This window comes from Lonchura striata, chromosome 26 (genome assembly GCF_050655825.1).
Source record: "Lonchura striata isolate lonStrDom1 chromosome 26, ASM5065582v1, whole genome shotgun sequence".
Lineage (NCBI taxonomy): Eukaryota > Metazoa > Chordata > Aves > Passeriformes > Estrildidae > Lonchura > Lonchura striata.
Window position 1 is genome coordinate 7,347,548 of NC_140728.1, and position 10,573 is coordinate 7,358,120.

Below are 10,573 nucleotides of genomic sequence, written 5' to 3' on the forward strand. Positions count from 1 at the left end.
CTACAGCAGCTCTGTGTGAGTGTACATTGCTGTGTCCTTCTGCAAAATTAGGATAGGAGTGAACTCTGAACCTTTCACCACTGAAGTGCATTTGTCTTTCCCAGATGTGGTTTCCCAGACTCCTGGTAACACTGGGTGTCCTCAAGCTCCTTGCAGGGCTGACAGTTTGGGTGGTGAGCTCCAATACAGGAGGCTGAAATGTTTATTTGATTCCTTGCTCATTCCCAGATCCCTCAGTGTCTTACATTTATAAAGGAAGAGGCTAAACAGAGGGACAGATAGTTTTACAGTAATACCAAAATTCTGTTTAGGTGCTAAAAGCAGCTGGATTTGACAAAGTTAAGGTTTGTAGGTTTGCTGCTGTTGGCTCAGAAGTCCTATATTTCTTATCTCTGTTTTTTTTCCTGTTTTCTTTTCCTATGCTGATAAAATGAACCAAGAGCCTTGAAGTTTTCCCCCTCTTTTGGGGACCAGACTGTCCTACAGGCACCACAAGTGCCAGGTTGAGAGCAGTGGGCTCAGCTTTCTCCTGTTACTGCTCCAAACCTCCCCTCAGCTGGAGCCTGAGCCTCTGTCAGCAGTGTCAGAGCTGCCATGGAGGAACCCCACCACCTTCTGCTGCTTCCATCACACTGGGAAAATCAATAAAAGAAACTTCACTTTGACCTCTGGCTTAGAGAGGAAGGCAACTTGAACACTAAGAATAAACATTAAATGGAGGAAAATTGAAGCACTACCAAGTCACTCCTACGTATTCTGTTTATCTTTTGCTGTTGATCAGACTCTGCTTGACAAAGGATCTTCTGTGCCTTCACAGCAAAGATGTGAATGAAAGTAACAGGAATTTAACAACAACAGTGAATTAGTTCTTGTAATGTTACCTGTCAGCAGTGGCAGACAAGAAGCTGTCTCCAGATGATTTCAATTTCACACATCTTCTATCTTCTAAACAGCTTTAGGTAATATTCCAGCAATCAAGGAGGGTAGGAAAAACTGAGTAACAGTGTCACCTGAGTCAGGAAACGTGTTCCTAAGCATGCTGTCACAATATGACTGCAGGAATGCAGATTTAATCAACTTCTAGCAATATATGTGTCAGATTTCTAGGCAGGATTCACTATTTTAGTGTTGTGTGGATGTGTGCAGAAAGTATTTAAAGCAATGTGCTGGAGCAGTGAGGAACAAAAATTAATAAAACTGATTTGAAGTGGCTAAAAAGGCAAGGCTGTGCAGGTTGCAGTGTCTTCATTCAAAGTGAAGGCAAAGGCAAAAATACTTTTAAGAGTAGAAATGTTTTGAATGAGAAGCACAGCCTTGAGTGGAATCTGCAAACTGAATGAGTCCAACAGAAGAAAGGGGAAATCAGAAGGAAGGAGACAAAACCCCCAAGCAACTCTTAGGAAATGTTGCTCCAAAGTAGTTGATGAGGAGAAATGAGTAGGGGCTTAAATTTTTAAGGCCTCAGAGGCTGGTTAAGCTCTGGCTTGTGCAGCACACTGGAGGTGCTAAGACCATGCTCCTGCTTCCAATTTCATGCTGCTTTTGCACTTTCCAGTGCTCAGTCCCAACGTGCTCATCTCTCCTGCTGGATCACTGAATTAGGAGTGGCCTTTAGCTAAATATTTCCTAAAGCTCTTGAAACCTCAGATCTAGTGGGTCAGGAGAGAGTGTTTTATACCTTCCTTTTCTGATCTCCCCATGTTTCTCCTTCTTTCTGGTTTGCATTTCATGATGTTTGAGTCACACGAGCTGAACCTAATGGTTGGTATTGTAGATCTTAGAATTCCAAAGTGGTTGGGGTTGGGAGGGACCTTAAAGCTCATCCAGTTCCAATCCCAACACCTTCCACTATCCCAGGTTGCTCCAACCTGGCCTTGGACACTTCCAGGGATCTCTGTAAGTGAGATCTTTTTTTTTTTTTTTTGTTCCAATTCTTAATACTCTTTCTGTTAATTACTATTAATAAATTTTTCTTTATACTCTTTTAAAGTTTTATACCTACTTTACCTTTCTCCTAATCCTATCTATCTCACAACAAAAAATAAGTACATTAATAATTAACCAACACCAAATCCACCACACTCTTTAAAACATTAGCCAAAAAAAATCTCAAAATTAACAAAATCTCAAATTAACAAACCAAAACCACTACACTGCTTCTCTGGGCAGCCTGTGCCAGAGCCTCCCCACCCTCCCAGGGAAGAACATGAGCGTGGCTGCACATTTGCTGGATGCTCCCATTTTTTTGCTCCCTAAAACCAGACAGAGCATTCCAAGATTCCTCCCTGTGGCACATTTCTCCAGGCCTGGCTGTAACCTTGCCTTCTGTCCTAGGCAGACCACAGGAACATCTCTCAGGAGTGTTCTTTGCTGCAGGACTTTGTCTAAACATTTTCCCACTGGATCTAATCCAGTCTGGGATCGCAACTGTCGTGAGAATGCAACAAATCATTCTGGGAAGTATCTAATTTTGCCCCTATTGGATAAAGCAATGTTTATGCACAGCCAGAGCCACATGACAGAGGAGAGGGTACTCTTGAACCCTGTTAGCAATGTGTACTAAAAAAATACCAGAGCTCCCAAGTTTTTGTATGAGTAAATGGCAAAACTACTGTTTCCTAGTTTGAACAACCCCTGATTTGAACATCACTGGAAAAAGGCCAGGAAAGCAACTGGAGTTAGCCCAGAAACATTTTTTATCCTTGTGGCTGCTTTATTTAATCAATAAACAAACAAACAAACAAAACTCCTCAATAAACCAACAACAAAGCCTTTTCAAGAATGTACTTTTTCTTTGAAAGGGTGTTTTAGGGCTTTACAAGGATGCTTGAGATGTGGTACTTGCACAGAGACTGCCAGGGAAATGCGAAACATAAAATAAATGCTACAAGTGCATGTGGTTTTGCTCATTTTCAGTCCTGCCTCAAATACATAATTGAGTAAATAAATTGTTCAGTTCTCTGTAGGAACTCCACATTTCCCAGGTGTCTGCAAAGGGCCAGCCCTTGCACAGAGCTCTTTTTAGCAGTTTTCCAGTGGAAGGGACTGCAGAGCTCTTACACATCCAGGGCAAACAGCCAAGAAATTGATTATTCTATGATTATTCTAATTGATTATCTATGGCTTGCTCTGAATCCTCTGGAGGGGTGGCTTTACCTCCAGCTCTAACTGAGGCTTAGCTGAAAACAGAGGATTTAATATGTACCTGAGGGGAAGATCTGAGGCAGCTGAGTGACAGAGGCTGCCAGGGAAGAGGGAAGCAGCCTGGCAGGAGCACTGCTGCTGTTGCAGCTTGTTCTGCAGCAGCTCTGCAGGGTAAAATGTCTTTGTTCCCCCAGCCACCACTTCATCAGAAACACTAAAACTGGCTGGGGTGCTCCTGCCTCCAGCTGCCATTTCACTTTAGGGTATTGACAGGGAAGATCCTTTGGGAAGGAATAAAAGCTGGTTTGAAGGCTCAAATTGATGGAACACCCACCCTGAACATGGTCACCTCTTGGGGAGAGTCACAGCATCTCCTGGGTGATAATCTGAGAAACAAATGAAGGTCTATGGCACAAAGCAGATAAGTGAAATATATTGCAAAAAATAGGAAAAATAGATCGAGAGCTGCTGCTGTTGAGAAGCATTTTAGAAATAGTAATAAGCAAGATCCTGAGCACACACACACACACACAAAAAAAAAAAAGTCAGTGAAAATATGAAAATAAAAGATAAATAAGAATGGGATGGAGAAAAATTGGCTAAACCAAAACAGAAACTGGGCAATGCTGAGAAAGTGACAGTGTGAAATGTTTGTTGAATCACCTTTGATGCTCAAACACAAGATCCTGTTACAACTGGTTAACACAACATAGAGCTGGTTGATAGATGGGAAGATAAGTGCTGTATACTTGCCTGAAGACTGATGGGTTGTTATGAACATTAAGAATAAACTATTACAATCAACACCATTATTCAGCCCAGTGCTGAGGGAGCCAGAGCAAAAATCACATTTATTAATTTGATTCCCCCTGTTTTCCCTCTCATGGCTTTGATGTTCCAAAATTGGTGTTTAAGCTTTGTTGATGACAGCTGTATTGGGAGTTACTAATCCCCAAATGAATCATCTGTTCACTCATCAGACAATGTCTAAGCAGTTTGATAAAGCTGAAGGTGATCTGAGTTTAGGGAAGATGAGATAAATTTTTTTTTCAATCTGTCCCAAATCCATTGTAGATAAGATAATCTGTATCTTAAATTCTCCAAATAAATGTCTGGCTATTTTAAAGCAAATCAGAAAATTAGGACCAGTAATGTCTTTAATACATTGGTGAAATAGAAGCAATTTGTATTTCAAGTGCAGTTTTCAAGCAAGTTTTTGGGTTGGTTATACTTGAGGTGCTGGGGCCTCCATCTTGCATTTTCAGAAAGAAACATCTCTTGATGTAACTGGTTCTAAAGTGACAGAGAGTAGATTACATAAAATATTAGGCAGCTATTCTTCCCTGTGAGGGTGGTGAGGGGCTGGAATGGAATTCCCAGAAGAGCTGTGGCTGTCCCTGGATCCCTGGCAGTGCCCAAGGCCAGGCTGGATGGGGCTTGGAGCAGCCTGGGACAGTGAAGGTGTCCCTGCCATGGCAGGGGGAATGGGATGGGCCTTAAGGTCCCTTCCAACCCAACCCATTCCATGATTGTATGAAAATGGGGATTTGTCAGCAGTGCTGAGCTTATACAGGATCTACTCCTGGAACGTGTGGCCTTAGTTTTCACAGTTCCACTCTTCTCCCTGTGCTGGCTATAGAAATTGCAATCAGAGTAACTGATTGCACTCAGCACAGCAGAAAGCCTTTAACTTCTCCAAGAAGCTTTACTGCCACCATTCTCCTGGCTCTGAGCTCTCTTTAACTGCAGCAGCATGGAGGAAGCATGAAAACTCCAGTGGAAGGTTGTCAAATGAAACTAATCCAAACGTTTGTTTTTTTTTTCTCTTTCCCACGTCAGCAATTAGTCGCTAATTGTACCAGTCCCCTCAAAGCATAATGAGCTGCATTCTGTGTACGTCACTGTGGCCAGGGTGGAGCAAGAAGATGCTGGAGTTAGACGTGGCTTTTCTGCAGCAGCTCCTGGCCTTGTGGCAAGAAGGCTTTCTGCAGTTCCGTGGCAGAGTTGTGTGTGGCACCTCTGCCCCTGCAGCTGGCAAGGAACGCTGCAGGAGCTGCCTGCTGGGGGTGGCTTTGGGGATGGTGCTGGTGCCTCACTGACCCCTCTGGGCTCACAGCTCGCTGCAGTCACACAGCTGAGGAGCTGTTTGCTTCAGCCTGACAATAACCCTGGCCAAGTTTGTTGTCTTTGGCTTCAGGGATCTGCTTTGGGAGCGCACTTTGAAAGGGAGCTTCAAGAACTCTTGACTTCCTAGAACCAGAGGATTGGGCTTCCATCATTCCCCAGTAAACAGTCCCAGTTTAGAAATTTAGAACAGCACTTTCCCATTAGATACTGCTTTTCCTGTGCTACTAATCATCTAAATTTATGGATATGATTCCAAAACCTCTTTTTTGCTCTCCTTGCCCATTCTGATTTATAGTCTTGAGAAGTTTCTTGAGAAGGGACTTTCCACACCATTTTGCATTCTGGTCACCTTCACTTCTTCCTTTCAGTTCATTACAGCTGTTCTGATTCAGAAAAATTTTAGCAAAGCCTCCAGTTTTACAAATATTTGAACAAATATTGTTCAACAAATTGTTGAACAATATTTGTGGCTAAAAATTTCTTATAATTGTTGTCAGTGACGTAAAGGCTTTTAAAAAAATTTGTGCAAAGTCTGTCTGCTTGGCTTTTTACTACCTTAATAAGAAAATGTTTTCCATGACTTTCTGAAAAGTATTCTGGACCTTGTGTGAGAAAACAAAATAAAAACCCGGATTTTACATTTATAGGCTTGGTATAGTGGACATTGTCTAGGAAATTGAGCACACTCTCTTGTTATTTCCCTGTTGAGCAGTTCCTTTCTGTGTCCAGCATGTTCCACCCCACTTAAAATGTCAACTCATGGTGTCTAAAGGCTTGGAATGCATATGTTTTTAAAAATTTGGGTTCCAGTCCCTGTAAAAAGCCTAGAACCAAAGCAATCTTTTGCAGCTGGTGACACGAACATTTTTCCTTTCCCTTTTCTTCCTGTGCATCATCAATCCAGAAAGAAAACAAATAGAGCTTGAATGTCACTGCAACAGATCAAACTGAATTTTGGAATGAGTGCTCAGCTTATCTCCCAAATCAGACAAGTCCTGTTCTAATTAGAACCTGTAATAAAAGGCTCATTATTTATTGCTTAATAGACCTGTCACCAGGGAATTGGGATTGTGCATACTCCTTCCTTCCTGTCACAGCTTAACTTGTTCTCAGACTTGGACTCTGCACAGTAGAACTGGAATGTTCCCAAATCCAATGATTCAAGAGGAAAAAGGGAAACGGAACAAAATCCCCAGAGGACACATCTGATCAGTAACAACAGCAGATGTGTTTTGCACAGAGGTGCCACGAGCATCTGTGTTCATTCCAGGCTGAAGGCATCACCTGGGCCGAGGTTACCGCAGAGCTTTCTAGCCCGGTGAGTCACTCCCCATCAGCTTGGATCACAACCCTGGGGGCAAGATCTTGCTAAATGCCTGACAGGGCCCACTGCTTGTGGATTATGGAAATAGAAGTGATAAAAAAAGAGGCAATCCGTGAGTCAGTGTGCTCAGTACAGGCTTGCCTTTTCCAGGCAGAAGGAGCCTTCACCACTTTGCAGAGTAGGTCTGGTGGGGTTTGTGCAGGAACTGCTGGCAAAATTCTATTTAAAAGCCATGTGTGCCTAAGCAGTGCTTCAAAAGAAAAAGCCATTCGCATTTGAAGCAGCAATCTATTTCACTGACTTAGACATGAGCAGGTTTGGATAGGTTTTATTTTTCTTTTTGGTGTAAAGCAAGAAAAATGTTTCCTCCAGAACAGTTTGTCAGGAACACAACAGAATAACCTCCTAGTCCATCTCGTCCACTTTAACTGTCAGATTGTATTGTCCCCATCATTCAGCCACCAAAGGTGCACAGCAAAACTTGGCAGCTTCGCTGTTCCTCTTCATGTCTCAGAGAGTTTAGGGAAACCCTCCAAAAGCTATGAATTTCTGATTCCCTTGGGTTTGAAATCTGGGAGGACAAGAAGGAAAACTCAAAGAGCACTGAGGAAATGCTGAATAGATTGTTGAAGTAAAGAGAATTATTGAAGAACAGTTATCACTGTGAGGATAAGGACTAAATATTTTATCTGGCCAGCACCTGGGTTCTGCTGTAAAATTGGGCATACAGGAAAGAGTCGATCATCTGATCTTCTTTAACACCAACCAAACCAAAGAAGATCCATTTTTTTTAACAAGATGTTGGTCCTGTCAGGATTCCCTTCTGCTGTCTGAAACCAATGGATGATTTCTCCTCGCCAGATTACAAACTGGATAATTCTGTCTTGTACTTTCTTAGTTCCAGCCCTGTGCCAGGTGTTCTGCTGGAGTGTTTTCTCTATGTATTAAACTGCTATTCAGTGGTAATCCCATATTTTGTTCTGCTTTGGGCTACATTCAGTGTTCCTTAGGTTTTGCTGATTCCTTTTCACTTCCCAAAGCAGGGTGATACTGAAGTGTCAATGTACAATCCTTGATGGTTTTTCTGACCAAGGGATTCAGGATTGAATGTTGGGGCCAGTGATTTATATCAGGCCGGAGATGCCACATCAGGGCATTTGCAGGCACAGGGACACTGACTTCTCCAGAGCACAGAATTCCTCAGGACAACAGACTGAGAAGAGTGAAAACACACACACAGTGATTCCAACCCCGCAAAATAATTCCCCAAGCGGTTGTAATTGCCCTCTTGGGGTGCTGCTTACTAAGGGAGAGCCGGCAAGGGTGTGGCTGCCGCTTAATTGCATGCTCGAACAAGGGATTAGAGAGTGAGCAGCAGTGTCATGTAAGGGGTGAAATGAAAGTGGGAGAAAGCAGGACTGTTAGGTAAACCATCTCAGCTCTGTCAAAGTCAACATTTCCTGTCTGTATTGCAGCTGAGGGGAAAATAATCACCCAGGCCCCATGAAGTGCAGCCTGGTTGCAGGTGTAGGTGTTGGAATGGGCTTTCTGCCATTCCAGGCTTTTGGCATCCCCCCAGCAGCAGGGGTGACTGAGTAACCTGTGGGTTTTAGATGTGTTGTTGCCACCTCCCACACCCTCTATCAAAAAAAGCCCCACCTAACTAATTACAGCAGTGATTAGAGGATGAGTCCCATGCTGGGTGATGGAAACTGATTATGATCCATGTCTCTAGAGATTGATCTGTTTTCCTCCAGGCAAAATTTAACCTTCACTCTTTAGTCAGACCCGCTGAGCAGGAGTGAAATTGTGGGTGTCCAGCATGTGGCATTTGGCTAAAGGTGAAACCAGATTGATCTGATTTGCTTTTTAAATATCAGGATCTCACTTTTCTGTCCTCAGGTTCTAAAGAGAATTTCAGAATTTTGAATTAGCAACTATGCAATTCTTCCAATCAAACTGCTTCATAGCAATCCCTCTAGTTGATCTCCTTTTAGATGAAGTAGCTTTATATTTTCTTAGCCATAAACGTTTTAAATCCTTATATTTAGAAGTAGGGCTTTAAGAAGAAATGAAGATGCTCCATCTTTAGGGAAGCAGTTGGTTATCGTGCATATATATATATATATATATATATATATATATATATATATATGTATATATAATTAAAACTGGTAGACTTCTTAAACACTGGGAAGAGAATTCAGCACACAGTGAGTAGCACTTGTTCCAAAAGCAGTGGAAAAGCTGAGGGCATCAGAGGAACTCCTGGGAAATGGAGAGTGCTGTGAGTGAGCAGCTAGTATTGAACAAAGTTGGTCTGTAGAGATCCTTCCTTACAGGTTTTTCAGCTGTCACCTTACACAAAAGGCTGAGCAGGCCATCAGCTCTGTTCTCCACGCTGAGCTACAGTCTTGACTCATCATACAGATTCTAATGCAGCTTTTACAAGTGAAAGTAAATTATCTGAGTATGATGGTCCCGACAGCCCTTGGATACAGCAGAAACAAAGCAGATGAGGCTGATTTGGGTGCTTTGGCACCTTTTGTTTCAGCAGCATGAGTTGAGCTGTGGTGTCACCTGGCCCTTCTGCTCCTCACCCCTTCTCCTGCAGTTGTGGGTTAGGTCTGATCACCCGAGATCTCACTCAGAATCCAGCAAGTTCTTGCAGAGCAGTTAAATCCTGCAGTTGTTTTCTTCTTTCCCTAAGGTGACATCAACAAACAGATTTCCTCCTCTGCTCTGCTGTGTGGCCTCTTGGTGTGATGTGTAATTAGGGATGATAGCTCCCAAGATTTGCTTTAATCATGATGGAATCCCAGACTGGTCTCGGCTGGAAGGAGCCTTTAGGATCACTTTCTTCCAACCCCCTGTCATGGGCATGGACACTCCACTATCCCAGGTTGCTCCAAAACCTGGCCTTGGACAATTCCAGGGATGGGGCAAGCCACAGCTGCTCTGGGCACCCTCAGGGAGGAATTTCTCCTCAGTGTCCAATCTAAATCTACCCTCCTTCAGTTTAAAGCCACCCCCCACTATCACCAAGCGTCCTTCTAAAGTCTAAAGTCCCTCTCTGTGTTTCTCGAGGAAGAAAGGCATCACTTCCAGGGCTTCTGAAGAAATGCCAGGTCATAAACATGTTTGGAATTACCAAAGGCATTCAGAAGACACTTTGAATTGCAGTTCTCTTATATCAGTGGTAAAATAATCTCATTCTCCATAAACCTAGGAGTCCTGAATGAGCAGGAGCTCTGTTCTTCCCTAGTCCCATTGTGTCAGGTCTGGAAAACAGTTCTACAGCAGTGTGTTACCATGGCTTTAAGGCCACTGAGGGGCAGAGGTGGAAGCCTGCTCCACTTCCATGCTTTCCCTGCCTCAGAACACTGTGTGTCACTGATGTCCCTCCATCCCTCCTGTGATGGTGACAGGATTCTGCTGCTGTGTCAGAGCTCCTGAGACCTCTGTGACTGCACTCAAAGCACCCTGAGCCTTCCTTGCCTCCCCCTGCTCCAGAACAAGGAGTTCTTTGGAGGATCAGGACAGCCAGGAGCCTGCCTCCTCCTCGGCCTTTCAGATAAGTGATTATTTACAAAAATACTGTAAATATGTTGTTCTAGAGAGAGCCATACTTAATCACTGGGACATTGCTGCCCCACACCATAAAAACGCATCAGAGGGGAGTGAAAACTGGCAGAGCAGTGATGGTCAGGGGTGATGTCTGTTCCCTCCATGTCACACAGACTGGCACTGTCCCACCAGGAAGCACCTCTTGCCTGTCCTGGGTTAATTCCACTGGCACTGTTTTACCCCAGCTCATTTTCTCTGGGGATTTGCTGCCTTGTGGTGCTGCTTACGTGGAGGAAGCAAAGGTCAGCTCTGCTTTTTGCATTAAAGCAAGAACTGTGCAGGAGGGTGGCTGTGCCCTCTAGGATTTGGAAAGGACCGTGCAACAAAACCTTGATGGTATTTGTTTTGAAA

At 43.5% G+C, this 10,573-nt stretch overlaps 1 long non-coding RNA gene across 2 annotated transcripts in view; it reads left to right on the forward strand.

The window, feature by feature from the left end:
• The window catches only part of LOC146765289 (uncharacterized), a 32,805-nt gene that overhangs the window by 13,953 nt on the left and 8,279 nt on the right, over nucleotides 1–10,573 (forward strand). The window lies entirely within an intron of this gene.